Here is a 15228-nt window from a genome sequence, read left to right as displayed (position 1 = left end):
TAGACTGGTGTTAGCAGAAGTGTTCTCAGGTCCCGGGGTTCAAGAGGAACAGCGGGAAAGAGGAGGAGGGGTGTGGAAGGAAAGCCTTCACCCTTCATCATGCAGTCTCATTCAGGCCACAGGGTCGTCTGAACTCCTGCCCTCGTTCATGGATCCATTTGTTTGATACTGAGGTTGAAAAAAAAAAAGAAAGATGTTAGCTGCCATAGCCTGGTTTGGTAAAATGTCTACAGTACTTACAGAGATTCATTTAGGTGGTTTCAATACACAAACTCACCCCACTTGTTGCCCACCAGTACTGGCTGCGGGCTGCGTTTCTAGTACTGTAATCTCCCTCTCCACTGGGAAACAGGTTGTACCAGAACACTGCAGTCCCCTGTAATACATCACACACAGCAGAGAGAGGTTACAGGGAATGATGTAACTATGCTCATACACATTGGCCGCAAATATACACACTCATAAGCATTTAGTCACCTTTTTCGGCCATACTACAGCACCCACATCTGGGAAAACTGTAGCTCCTCCTGCTGCCACATCACTCATCTAGAATCGAGAAAACAAGAACAAGTCATCCACTACTATCTTATTGGAATCTTCCCTAATGTATTTATTTTAGGTGGGTGGGGGTAAAGACAGAAGCAGTCCCATGCATATAGAGATACTCACATAGAAGTGCCAGGTTGCTATGCGGTTTCCAGTTCCTAGCTCTTTAAAGGCATCAGGCTCATCTTTCTGTAGAGAGAGAGAGACTAGGTTATCATGACATGATCAATATGAGCAAAAATGGCACATCCTATGTGTAATCCAAAAACGTCTTACAGCAATAATGTGTCCAGTTATAAATCAGGGCTGCAGGGCAATACTAACCCGTCCAAAGTCAAAGTGTGGCTCATACTGCCCTCCCACACCGTAGTTTGCAACCTGAAAAGCAACAACAATTTGAATCGTGAGATCATTAATATTGGAAAAGTAACCGTCAACAATCCCAAACAATGACACAAACAAACACATATTACCTGCAACTCTTCTGCAGTGTCCATCGCCAGTCCTGTGAGGTCCTCAATCCGCTGGTTGATCTGGTCAATCAATGGGTGTTCATACGCTGTCAGCCATGCACTGGGACAGGGGAAGGACACAGGGGTTCATGGAAAACAGGTCAAATACAGGGTATATAAATTGTCACAGGGGGGCAGTAGAGTCACTATAGGACAGTAGTTATTACTGATGAACAGTATAGAAGAGAGAGAAACTAGACAAACCATGCTGCAAGCTGCTGCTGAATATGAAATATATAAACTACAGTAGGTTAATGCGTTACTTGCATTCGATAGATGAGCGGTGGGAGGAGCGTTGAGAGAGGAAGAGGAAGGACTTGAGAAAGCGGCCCGACAGTCTCCAATCAGCTCAGCATACAGTGGTGGGAGTGTCTGAAGTTTAGGAGTAACTCAATAAAGTCATGTGTTTCATTATCTACTGTTCAAGAACGTATGCCTTCTATAGGTCAAAGCTTTCAGTTTGCAGTCATAATGTAAGCCATTCTTTCATTCAAAGACTTAATCATGGACACTCTTACTGACAGTTGTGGCTGCTTCGTGTGATGTATTGTTGTCTCTACCTTCTTGCCCTTTGTGCTGCTGTCTGTACCCAATAATGTGTGTACCATGTTTTGTGCTGCTACCATGATGTGCTGCTGCCATGTTGTGTAGCTACCATGTTGTCATGTGTTGCTGCCTTGCTATGTTGTTGTCTTAGATCTCTCTTTATGTAGTGTCGTGGTGTCTCTCTTGTCGTGATGTGTGTTTTGTCCTATATTTTTATAGTATTTTTTATTTTGAATCCTAGCCCCCGTCCCCCACAGCAGGCCTTTTGCCGTTTGGTAGGCCGTCATTGTCAATAAGAATTTGTTCTTAACTGTCTTGCCTAGTTAAATAAAGGTTAAAGAAAAAATAAAAAAATAAATGTGGCCTGGGACAATTCCTGGGACAATTCTGGAGGTCACAGGCTTGGTTGATGACTTAAGGGGCACCAGAGGAGAGTCTTTCACCATCCACCCAGGCCCAGTAGTCTAAACTGCCCACTCCAATAGGGAGAGAGCCATTCTGACTGGGTGTCATGGCAATGACTTCTTTCATGTATCATATGAAGACATCACAATTTCTTAGATCTCTCATTTTATGGTCAACAACATTATTTTCATTTTTCTGGGTCATGCACCACAAGCCTCAGTGTGCAAATAAAAATGGTAAAACCACAGACAATAGCATTCAAATGGTGGATTCTCTGCTTAATAGATTTGCCATACACTGCGTGAAGTGAGAGTTGTAGCAGTTGTGGTCGCAATGTTTTCAAGGCCAGGGGGCTGGAGTTTGAGTTTACGGCATCGGGATGAGGTCCAGGACAAAGGCTTGGGTTCAGACATCTGTTCTCCACACACCATGCATTTTTATTAGATACATTATTGAATCTCTCAGCCAATAAAATGACTCATCCTCCCCAGTGCAATATACTGTCTGTATTACTTAATACTGAAAATCAAAACTAAGATGAGTGTTAGTAAAGTGATTTATTAGAAGTTGCTTTTGGGGGAGTGAAGACAGTAAAACAATTAATTGGACATGCTGTGCTGGTTAGGTCAAAAAGGCTCTCTTCCTACAAATTCTCTCCCCTGCTATGACTGCTCTCCCACTTTGACCTCGTTGTCAATTCAAATGAGGTTCACGCTCAGTTCACCACACACACAGTTGCACATACTTCCACATGAACACACAGAAGCAGACACAGACAGACACACACATGCACACACTCTAGAAAACACACACACAAATTAGCACTAACTTGCAGTAATAGGCAGGGACAGAAAAAACAAAGTGATGTGGGGTGGTGTAATGGTTGGTTCTATTATTAAAAAGAGGAACGTTTTTTTTTTAAGTATCTTTGACTTAAGACTGGCATGTTCCCGTACAATCAGTAGTCTGACCATAGATTTGGTTGTGTGTGTATTAGATCTCCACAAGGGGGCACTCACTGTTCAACAGGATCATATATATACACACATATATATATATATATATATATATGCGAGAGAGAGAGAGAGAGAGAGAGAGAGGGAGAGAGAGAGAGATTCACTGCAAGAAAAGGTGGTGAGGTGGCCCTATATACTCAAAGACCTGCCGAAACATGGATAGGACATCCTGGGGATGCAGGTCAGGGTGGTATGAGATGGATAGAGACCAGAGGCGATGGGGAGTCTCTGGAGCCCCTAATGTATTATGCCCTTTGACCCCTTACCTATTGGAGACTCTGTACAGGGCCGTGGTGAGTTTCCCAGTTAGAGGGTCATGTACTGTGGCGCGCCTTAGCTAGTTCCACGGGCACAAGAAAAAACAAGGAAGGAAACAAAATAAAGGGAGAGAGGTACACAACACATACACAACACAACAATATAGGAAGTAGAGGGAAACGGGAAGTGAAAGAAACAGAAAGAGGAGAAAGATAAGCAGATCTGGTCAATGTTATTCCGACATTATGCCAGGGGTTGTTTCAGGGCCAGTCCTTTCACCCAACGTTAGTATCACTTAATGGTTTATGCTGTAGATTAGGAGAATGCTAAACTAGTGATTACATTAGTGATAAAAGGAACAGAGGATTTGTGAAAGGACTGCTCCTGACACACCCTTAGTTGGCCGAAAGCAACTATGTTAATATAAACAACTACATCTTTACACCCATATGTTTTATCCCCCCCCCCCCCCCCCCCTCACCCCTCCACTGGATTAAAATCCTAGAGCAGCTGTAACTCCTGAGCAGAAGCACATTTTCACCACTTTCAGGCCCTACACTCTTCTCTCCTTTTTATTAGTTTATACTCTGAACCTCTAGAACGCCCTTGGAATCTTCTAGAATCTGACTTATGGTTAAAATTTGTCAGAGCGAGAGTGGAGGAGGGCTTAAAGGGCTCAACCTACCTACACTTTCATGGCTCTTTGATATAAGTCAATTCTCATTGACTCGATCAATGCATACTGTGTCAAGAGTGTTTATGTTTAGCATTAACATTGCCCATTCGTTCTGCCTTCCAATGGCCTCGAAGCTGCAGATACACAGCTGCAGCTGGTCAGACAGTTACTAGTATGAGTATCTTGATTACCCCAGAGCAACGACACAGAAATTACACTTCTGTAGGACCATGAAACCCTTCCATCACACACTTCTGTGTGGCCATGACACCCTTCTGAACCCTTATTACCTCAATGTAACACACACACACATACCAGACAGAGAGTGGAATTTACCCTGGGCTTGGCCAGCTCTTTGACCTTCTCGATCTCGCTGTGAGAGATGATGTCATGGTAACGGACGATGTAGGGCCGGTCCCACTCGTCCTCCTGCTTCACCGGGCTCAACAGGTACTTGGGGTGACTGTGGTTGTCATAGTAACGGCAGAAAAGCCGGCTCTGTCTGCGGGGGGTCTACAAGGCAGAGATGGGGAGGGTGGAGGTAAGAAGACAGATAGATTGACATAGAGATAAAGACACAAGAAGAGATGAAGCTAGAAACTGGACGTTACTCTTTGATGACTACAACTTGTGTTTAACTAACACACACACATATGCACAACCACATTAAGACACTCTAAACCCATTTATATGAGCTCAACCTTTCACTGTGTGTGTGAGTAACTCCTCCTCACCAGCTTTATGCCCTCCCCTCGACACAGCATCTCATAAATCTTCCTCTCTGGGACAGGCTCCCGGAAGCGCATCTTCTCCTTGGAGGCATCACTCGTCTGTCTATTCGTTCGCCCCTTGCCCTCATTCTGGGCCTTCTGGGCCTCCTCGGCCTGGGCCTTCCTCTGCTTTGTCAGTTGAAAATCAAAGTACTTCAGGTTGCCGTTGGCCAGCTGGTGTTCCGGGTCTGGAGTGAGGAGAGAGAGAGAGGGGACAGTGAGATGAAATGCTGATGCTCATACAGTAACAAGACAAGGAAAACTTCACCTCATTTTTAAGATTCATGCTCAGCGCTACTGACTATCTGGATGACTAACTTCAGATCCTACTGCCACCTGGGACATTTTATGAGTAATCCTCTATCCCAGTTTATGCAGGGCATACATATCTGTTCTTCAATGATTCACCTGGAGGGCATCATATTCCCTCAGCACTTGTTAACAGTTCAGGTCCTTCAGTGTGCTCTCATTTTCACTCCTTTAACTTTCTTTGTGTGTCCTAAGTTTGACCCCACCCCCAGTGTGCCTAGTTTAACTCCTTTAATACTGAGCCATGTTAGGGTATCTCACCCAGTATGAGCAGCCTCTTGGTGAGCTCCAGGGCCCTGCCTAGCTCTCCCTGCTGGTAGATGGCATAGCTGAGGTAGTCCAGCACGGTAACCTTGTCCATGGTGGACTCCTCTCCTTCATCCAGTTGCTTCAGGGCCTGTTCCATCCATAGCTCAGTGTGGTAGTAGTCCACCTCGCTGTAGGCAATCTTCCCCAGCTCAAAGCAGTCCTCCACCGTCATAGGGCTCTTGTGCGTCACTCCTGTGGATGAGTCAGTGGTTACAAACTTACAAATTATAAAAGGCCTCAAGTTCTCTCTCTAGCACTCCCTAACCCCTTACCTGGCAGGTCTCCTCTAGAGATGATGTTGGTATCTAGCCTGTAAGTGTCCTGCAGTCTGAGAAGGGCCTTGGCTGCGCCTGTCTGGTCCTCGTCTGTAGGCAAGTGTTTCCTCTGGAGGGTCAGGTTAGAGATGAAGCCTGATAGAAAGATAGAGATTCTCATGCTCACTGTGAGTATACAAAAGACAAACAAACATTGCAGCAAATCTCTAAGATTAACACTTATCTGTCGTTCCTGCTTTGTGACTACTTTCAACATCCTTTTCATCCCTTCTAATGTGACCCTCATTGTGTAATAATGTCTAACCGTCTGTGGTGTCCTTCAGCACCAGGCTCTCCAGGTCTCCCCATTCTGTGTTCAGCCTCTTCATCAATTTGAAGGCGTTGACCGGGTGTCCCAGGAAGCCCTCGGGATCCTGCATGGCTGTGGCTGACAACACATCCAGCTTCTCTGCCCACCTAGGAGAGGGTTTGGGAGAAGAGATGCAATTCAGCAACTCTGTTTGTGTGTGTGTGTGTGCGCGAGCATGCGTGCGTGCGTGCATGTGTGTCTGGACACTCACAGTTTGACCTGTTTCAGCTTCTTCTCCTCTGCCGTGATATAATCCTTCAGTGAAGTCTTTCTCTGTGTACAACAGATCTGTCATGTGACCTAAGGAAGGAAAATACACACACACATTATCAAACTTTATTTTAAGTTTATCTAAACCAATAATACACATAGAGATAAGGATTACATTGTGTACTGTATAATTCAACTTCCGGGTAGATAACAATCACAGTATGTGCTTGACATTTCAGACAGCCAGAGAATTTATTTCATTGGGGCAGTGAGGGCAGACCAAACTGGGGCATTAAGGGCAGACCAAACCGGTTTCTATTTCATAGGAGAGGGAGGAGCATCACCGATGGATGTGTAAAAGTCACTATGGGCTGAGAAAGTCTGGAGCAGGCTGCTCAATACCGGTAAACACGACCAACACCGTCGCTCCATCCTGGACATACTGCGAGAGAGAGAGAGACAGAAACAGAGAGAGGTGAAGGAGAGAGAAAGAGATATAGAGAGAGGGGAGGGGAGGCAGAGAGAGGAAGAAAGAGGAGGTGAGAATGAGGGTTAGTGAAAGAAGGACAGTGCATGTATGGTGTTTTTTCACTCAAATAATCTATCAGCTAATGTACTAGAAAAAGTCTTGATTTGCAGGGTAGTTCCCTTATGACAGAATGCACTAAGCACGGACCAATGTCGACGTCTTTTGGAAGTCTTTTTTTAAGCTATTTATTTTGTGCGGTCCACAGACGTCCAGTCTGGACTAGCCTATATTTGGCCCAAACATAGACGTCTATAATTGGTTCAGATTAGGTCCGGTGTGGTCTGGCCTTGATTAGTCACAAACATAGACGTCTAAGTTCGGACAGCACAGTACAGCGCAGTACAGTAGAGCACAGTAGAGTAGAGAACAGAACAGAACAGAAAAGTAAAGGAGAGTAGAGTATAGTATAGTACAGTATAGTACAGTATGATACAGTAGAGCACAATAGAATACAGTAAAGTATAGTTCAGTACAGTAGAGTACAGTACAGCACAGGAGAGTATGGAACAGAATAATGAACTGTATTGTACCCTACTTTACTCTAATGTACTCTGCTCTACTGAATTAAACTCTACTGTACTCTACTGAATTAAACTGTACTGTACTGTACCGTATTGTACTGTACTCTGCTAAATAAAACTCTACTGTCCTGTACCGTACCATACTGTACTCTACTGTGCTCTACTGTACTAAACTGTGCGGTAATGTACTGTTCTGTTCAAACTTCTGAAACATAGCCTAGATGTCTATGATTAGTCTAGATTTCGTCTCGTCCGGACCGATGAACATTTGTGACTGGTTTCAGGACACTAGGTGAATGTCGCGTGTCACTACTTCACAGGAGAGGCATTGGAACGTAAATATATATATTTTTTAATCAAAATGCGTTTTTGGCAGAAATGCTTTCTGGAACATGTAAACTTTCATGTTCCTTAATAACAAACGTGTATGCCATCTGTAAATATGAATACAATTGTTAAAATATGAGCCTAGTTGGTTTAGCCACAGAAAAAGACATGAACCTTCCCGCCAGTCATGATTGGCTGAGATAATGGATGGGTTGGAATGTAAGCAGAGTATGATAGCTAAGGAGGTGGAGAAAATTCAGGCGTTTGATTGCAAATATGTGGAGAAAGTAGAAAAGAGGACACACAGAAGGCTGTTGTAATCCGGAGATGGGGTGTTTTATACATCTTCAAATTAAGGGCAACCATGGCATCCATGACAGAGGGAGAAGCGTTCATCCATGTATATGGGTAAGAGAGTCTAGGTAGCTACATTTTCAGTTATTTTACGTTTCTATACTGTCAGAAAGTCGTTTTCATTGCAAGTTAACGTGTACTGTTAACAAGCTATGGTTTGAAAAATTAAAGGAGAGCAGCACACTCTAGGAGCTCAGAGGCAATAATTGAATAACCTAATAACCAACTGTCTTCATCAGGGTATAATGGCAAACACTGCGGGGTGACGAGTTTACAGTATATAGTGTCAAAGGACACACAGGTGTCTTTAGTCATGGCTGGGTGTGGCCTGATATCATTGGTTCATTCTCAGATATAAAAAGAACATACTTAAAACATGAATGGATAGCATACGATCATAGATACAATTTTGCTACATAGGCCTACAAACATTTACAATGAATAGCAGAATCACAATAATCACAAGAATGGCTTCAGATCAAAGTCTACGTTGAGCCCGAAGGGAGCAAGAGTTTTTAAATTAAAGATCCAGGCAGCCTCTCGTTTTATCAATAAATTGTCGAGGTCACCCCCTCTCCTAGGGAGGGTGACATGTGCGATGCCAATATAACGTAGGGACGAAATCGAGTGGTTTTCTTCCAAAAAGTGGGCAGCAACTGGGTAAGTCAAGTTTTTGCACTTAATGGTGCTATGATGCTCTGAAAATCATACTTTTAATTCGCGCTTTGTTTTACCCACATCATTTTTACCACAAGGACAAGTTATAAGATAAATAACTGACTTAGTGGAGCATGTGATTACACATTTGAACATTCAAAGCAGAATTACTTTTCCATTGTTCCTCTACAATAGTGTATGATATGCCATTTCTTTACTTTTATACAATGTAAAAAACATATATATATTTCAAATTTTGCTACATAAGACCGAATCGAACAGGTCGGTCACATTTGTACTTGTTTGGGGTGGAGGTCATTAAATAATACCCAGCATGCTTTGCAATTGTTTGTTTTTACTTTACATTTTGGTCATTCAGCAGACACTCATCCAGAGCAAATTACAGTCAGTGCATTCAACTAAGGTAGATAAACAACCACATATCACAGTCAAAGCAGGAATTAAACAATTATGTAACTGTTACTGATAATGTTATTGTAGTTCAAGTGGTTTGTTGGTTTACACCCTTGGTATTATTGGCCAATGTGCAATCATTAGAAAACAAACTGGACGATCTACGATTAAGACTATCCTACCAACAGGACATTAAAAACAGTAATATATTATGTTTCACCGAGACGTGGCTGAACGACGACACGTATAATATAGAGCTGGTTGGCATCTCTGTGTATCGGCAGGACAGAGCAGCTATGTCTGGTAAGACGAGGGGCGGGGTGTGTGTCTATTTGTCAATAACTGCTAGTGCACGATGTCTAATATTAAAGAAGTCTCAAGGTATTGCTCGCCTGAGGTAGAATACCTCATGATAAGCTGAAGACCACACTATCTACTAAGAGAGTTCTCATCTAAATTATTTGTAGCCATCTATTTACCACCACAAACCAATGCTGGCACTAAGACCACACTCAACGAGCTGTATAAGGCAATAAGTAAATAAGAAAATGCGCATTTAGAAATGCTCCTAGTGGCCAGGGACTTTAACGCAGGCAAACTTAAATCCTTTTTGCATCATTTCTCCCACCTTGTCACATGTGCAACTAGAGGAGAAAAAAAAACCTCTAGACCACATTTAATCCACACACGGAGATGCATACAAAGCTCTCCCTCACCCTCCATTTGGCAAATCGGACCATAATTCTATCCTCCTGATTCGTGCTTACAAGCAAAAACTAAACAGGAAGCACCAGTGGCTCGCTGACAAAATTTCGTGACTGCCACAGCCCTAGTCATGACTGACCTTGGATAACCATACTAAGTGTCAACATCCTATGCCAATAGAATTATACCTTCCTGTGTCTGACCAAAGTGAGCCTTCTGATACACACGTTTTAGCACTTAACTTGTATGATGTTATTATTTCAATTCAGACTACACTAAGAAAAAGGGTTCCAAAAGGGTTCCTTCAGCTGTCCCCATAGGAAACACCTTTGTGGTTGCAGGTAAAACCCTTTTTGGATCCATTTAGAATTTAGAATTATTTGGGGTTACATGCCTCTGTGGAAAGAGTTCTACGTGGAACCCAAAATGGTTATTCAACAGGTTTTTGTATGGGGGCAGCCGAATAACCCTTTTAGGTTCTAGATACAGTGCCTTGCGAAAGTATTCGGCCCCCTTGAACTTTGCGACCTTTTGCCACATTTCAGGCTTCAAACATAAAGATATAAAACTGTATTTTTTTGTGAAGAATCAACAACAAGTGGGACACAATCATGAAGTGGAACGACATTTATTGGATATTTCAAACTTTTTTAACAAATCAAAAACTGAAAAATTGGGCGTGCAAAATTATTCAGCCCCCTTAAGTTAATACTTTGTAGCGCCACCTTTTGCTGCGATTACAGCTGTAAGTCGCTTGGGGTATGTCTCTATCAGTTTTGCACATCGAGAGACTGACATTTTTTCCCATTCCTCCTTGCAAAACAGCTCGAGCTCAGTGAGGTTGGATGGAGAGCATTTGTGAACAGCAGTTTTCAGTTCTTTCCACAGATTCTCGATTGGATTCAGGTCTGGACTTTGACTTGGCCATTCTAACACCTGGATATGTTTATTTTTGAACCATTCCATTGTAGATTTTGCTTTATGTTTTGGATCATTGTCTTGTTGGAAGACAAATCTCCGTCCCAGTCTCAGGTCTTTTGCAGACTCCATCAGGTTTTCTTCCAGAATGGTCCTGTATTTGGCTACATCCATCTTCCCATCAATTTTAACCATCTTCCCTGTCCCTGCTGAAGAAAAGCAGGCCCAAACCATGATGCTGCCACCACCATGTTTGACAGTGGGGAAGGTGTGTTCAGGGTGATGAGCTGTGTTGCTTTTACGCCAAACATAACGTTTTGCATTGTTGCCAAAAAGTTCAATTTTGGTTTCATCTGACCAGAGCACCTTCTTCCACATGTTTGGTGTGTCTCCCAGGTGGCTTGTGGCAAACTTTAAACAACACTTTTTATGGATATCTTTAAGAAATGGCTTTCTTCTTGCCACTCTTCCATAAAGGCCAGATTTGTGCAATATACGACTGATTGTTGTCCTATGGACAGAGTCTCCCACCTCAGCTGTAGATCTCTGCAGTTCATCCAGAGTGATCATGGGCCTCTTGGCTGCATCTCTGATCAGTCTTCTCCTTGTATGAGCTGAAAGTTTAGAGCTGAAAGTTGCAGTGGTCTGATACTCCTTCCATTTCAATATTATCTCTTGCACAGTGCTCCTTGGGATGTTTAAAGCTTGGGAAATCTTTTTGTATCCAAATCCGGCTTTAAACTTCTTCACAACAGTATCTCGGACCTGCCTGGTGTGTTCCTTGTTCTTCATGATACTCTCTGCGCTTTTAACGGACCTCTGAGACTATCACAGTGCAGGTGCATTTATACGGAGACTTGATTACACACAGGTGGATTGTACTTAACATCATTAGTCATTTTAGGTCAACATTGGATCATTCAGAGATCCTCACTGAACTTCTGGAGAGAGTTTGCTGCACTGAAAGTGAAGGGGCTGAATAATTTTGCACGCCCAATTTTTCAGTTTTTGATTTGTTAAAAAAGTTTGAAATATCCAATAAATGTCGTTCCACTTCATGATTGTGTCCCACTTGTTGTTGATTCTTCACAAAAAAATACAGTTTTATATCTTTATGTTTGAAGCCTGAAATGTGGCAAAAGGTTGCAAAGTTCAAGGGGGCCGAATACTTTCGCAAGGCACTGTAGGACACCATATTTGGTCAGGTGCGCCAATGACGTGGGTGGTCTTCACTTGATCGACTCCAATTTTGTCAAATAAGCACCAATCGGGGTCAAACAGCTAGCTAGATTGCCAATGAGCTGGGCTTTACGGGAGTATGCAGAAACCCTCTATCTCTCACACTTTTTTGCTGCTAACCTTGTGCGACTTCAAGCCTTTTGCTTTTGTGCAAAAACTGCAAGAATATGGAGAGTTATTTAGTTATGAAAACTGGGTGTTTTGATAGTGTTGAACTTACATTATGGCTACTACTAATACTGGAAAAGCTAAATCAATGTCTAAGTATACAGATGATGACAATATTCTTGCAGAAAAATTTAATATAAATGTAATTGTGTCCTTCACGATTTGCCCAAATGTACCTGGGTGACTTCACACCAAATGTCATTTAGCTTGCTCATACTTCAAGTTACCAGTCTGAAACTTTGCACATACACTGCTGTCCTCTTGTGGACACCATCGGAATTACAACCAGAGTGATGGCTAGATTTGGAACCTTTCTGTTGCATTTCAAAGATCGTGGTAGAATTGTTTTTTTTTAAACAGTTGTTTTTTTCCTTTGTATTTTCTTCTACCATATCTATTGTGTTATATTCTCCTACATTCAATTAACATTTCCACAAACTGCTTCCTTTCACATGGTACCAAGAATATGCATATCCTTGCTTCAGGGCCTGAGGAGAAAATTGACAAAAAGGGGGCTATCCCTAAGAAGATTTATCGGGGATGTTTGAGCTAATGTATGCTAACGCGAATAGCATAAGGTTGTAAGTAACATGTCAATGTACTGGGACATTTTCTTATCTGATATTGTCAGAAAGCTTCAATTATTTTTCATCTAACTGCACTGTCCAATTTACAGTAGCTATTACAGTGAAATAACAACATGCTATTGTTTGAGGAGAGTGCACAATTTTTAACATAAAAAGTTAGTAATAAACAAATTAGGCACATTTGGGCCATCTTGATACAACAGTTTGAACAAAAATGCAATGGTTCATTGGATCAGTCTAAAACATTGCACAAACACTGCTGCCATCTAGTGGCCAAAATCGAAATTGCACCTAGGCTGGAATAATACATGATGGCCTTTCTATTGTATTTCAAATATGAGCTCTTAAGGATCTTGCTTAAAATTACATACCCAAATATAACTGCCTGTAGCTCAAGCCCTGAAGCGTGGATATGCATATTCTTGGTACCATTTGAAAGGAAACACTACAAAGAAAAAAAAAACGTTATTTTGTATTTTTTTTTGTACCATCTTTGAAATGCAAGAGAAAGGCCATAATGTATTATTCCAGCCATGGTGAAATTTAGATGTTGGCAACTAGGTGGCAGCAGTGTATGTGCAAAGTTTTAGACTGATCCAATGAACCATTAACAGAAATGCAAATGTTGTATCAAGACCGCCCAAATGTGCATAACTTGATTATTAATAACTTTTCATGTTCAAAATTGTGCACTCTCAAATCAAATAATTTAATTTGTTTATTAATAACTTTTCATGTTCAAAGTTGTGCACTCTCCTCAAACAATAGCTTGGTATTATTTCACTGCAATAGCTACTGTAAATTGGATAGTGCAGTTAGATTAACAAGAATTTAAGCTTTCTGCCAATATCAGATATATCTATGTCCTGGGAAATGTTCTTGTTACTTACAACCTCATGCTAATCGTGTTAGCTCAACCGTCTCGTGGATGGGACACCAATCCTGAAGATTTTTAATAAAGGGACCAACTTAAACCTACGTATGGGTTTTTTTCCATTGCATCTCATTATATTCCCAATATTACTTTATCAAATCTCTATTACTCGATTATACACACATACAATTTATCATTTTTTCATTTCTTCACAGAATCATAATGAATGTTAGAAGTTCTTAGGTACTCACATCAACCAATTCATTGGCTCAGCAAATTCCCAGCAGGAAAAAAAAACCTGAAGGTTGCTGGACACTGTAGGAATAATGCTCTTCGGGTATAAAATAACATCACTCTCCCAATTCCACCCGTTAATATTCTATGATGGGCAGTGATGGACGGAACACCAAAATAACATTATATCATCTTATTATGCAAATGTCTATATCTTATTTCCACACTCACACAACTCTCGTATTATTTTCACACACTACTGTTCCCAAACATACCTTAAGGGAACATTTTGGCATTTCGTGTATGATTAGTGAAAAAGTCCATATTGAAAATGTATGGTCCCTTACTAGACGTCCGAAATCGTTTGTAAAATTCGCGGTCGGTGTCGGGCCGTGCGCTAGGGCCGGACCTACCGGGAAGTCATCAAATGAACTTTGTCGGACATTCGGTTTCCGTTTTATAAAATAAACAAGTTTTGGACCATTTTTCCGCTATCCCGGAAATTCCCACAAGAGGGCATACGGAATCATATGGCAATTTGGCAAAACATCACGAATCACGATGGGGCCTTATCTCGAAAACTGAAAATATTTCGAAGCCGAAACTTGGTGAGCGTAGGTTTGGCATAATGGGCAGTTGGGCAATGGTTTTTGAGTTATGGCCATTTTTCTGGGATTAAAGGTCCAAAATGGAAATAGAGAAATTATTTTTCCACTTCAGGTCAAAGTCAAGGAGCCTCCGGTGTCAATAAAAAAAGAACCAGCCATTTATCTATCGTCATTTAAGAGAAACGGAACAATGACAACTTGGTGATGTTCACAAATAGGCGTTTTTTTTTCAACGGTTACAGATCCAGTTGCAGGGTGTTCATACGAATCTTTTTAAAGTGTGCTGCGGAGCTCTGCGAGATTTCTGTGATTTTCTATGATTTTCTGAAATAACACACACATACTAAACCCTCCGTAAATAACTCAGTTCTTAACGTAAAGACTTAAAACTCAGGATTATGTAAAGGCATACCCCAATCAGGATATGAGTTTATTTATAGCTTCCTGTGCCAACCGGAAGTGCCTTAAATGGTGTCTCAGGGGCTGTTTCGAAGGGTTAAAAAAGTCAGATCTGTCCAAAACTTCATATATGTGATTAGGCAACCCCCATGAACTGTAAATCAGTCATTTTTCCCAAAAAACTTTGACTTCCTATGAAATCATATTGCAAATGGACAAAACATGTGCCTTATGCACAAGTAAAACAAAACAAAAAATTATGATAATACAAGTTGACAAAAGTATAGTTTGAGCAAAGTATAGTTTGAATTTTGAGCATGACAAATTCGTGATGGTACCTGCCCATTAAAACATATTGGGAAACATAAACAAAAAAAATCACCATTTTTTTGGGGGGGTTACCAGTTGCACATTTCAGATCACCAGTTGCACATGCATTTGCAATATGATTCTATAGTGAAAAAACATCACCAAAGTCACATTCTGAAATCAACCCTAACGAACGATTGAGAT

At 41.5% G+C, this 15228-nt stretch overlaps 1 pseudogene; it reads right to left on the bottom strand.

Moving 5' to 3' along the window:
* Window positions 1-97: 97 nt before the first annotated feature.
* Window positions 98-6622, bottom strand: LOC139381521 (prolyl 4-hydroxylase subunit alpha-1-like; annotated as a pseudogene).
* Window positions 6623-15228: the final 8606 nt, after the last annotated feature.

Source organism: Oncorhynchus clarkii, chromosome 23 (assembly GCF_045791955.1).
Source record: "Oncorhynchus clarkii lewisi isolate Uvic-CL-2024 chromosome 23, UVic_Ocla_1.0, whole genome shotgun sequence".
In the NCBI taxonomy this organism is placed as follows: domain Eukaryota; kingdom Metazoa; phylum Chordata; class Actinopteri; order Salmoniformes; family Salmonidae; genus Oncorhynchus; species Oncorhynchus clarkii.
This window is presented reverse-complemented; position numbering and strand designations above follow the sequence as displayed.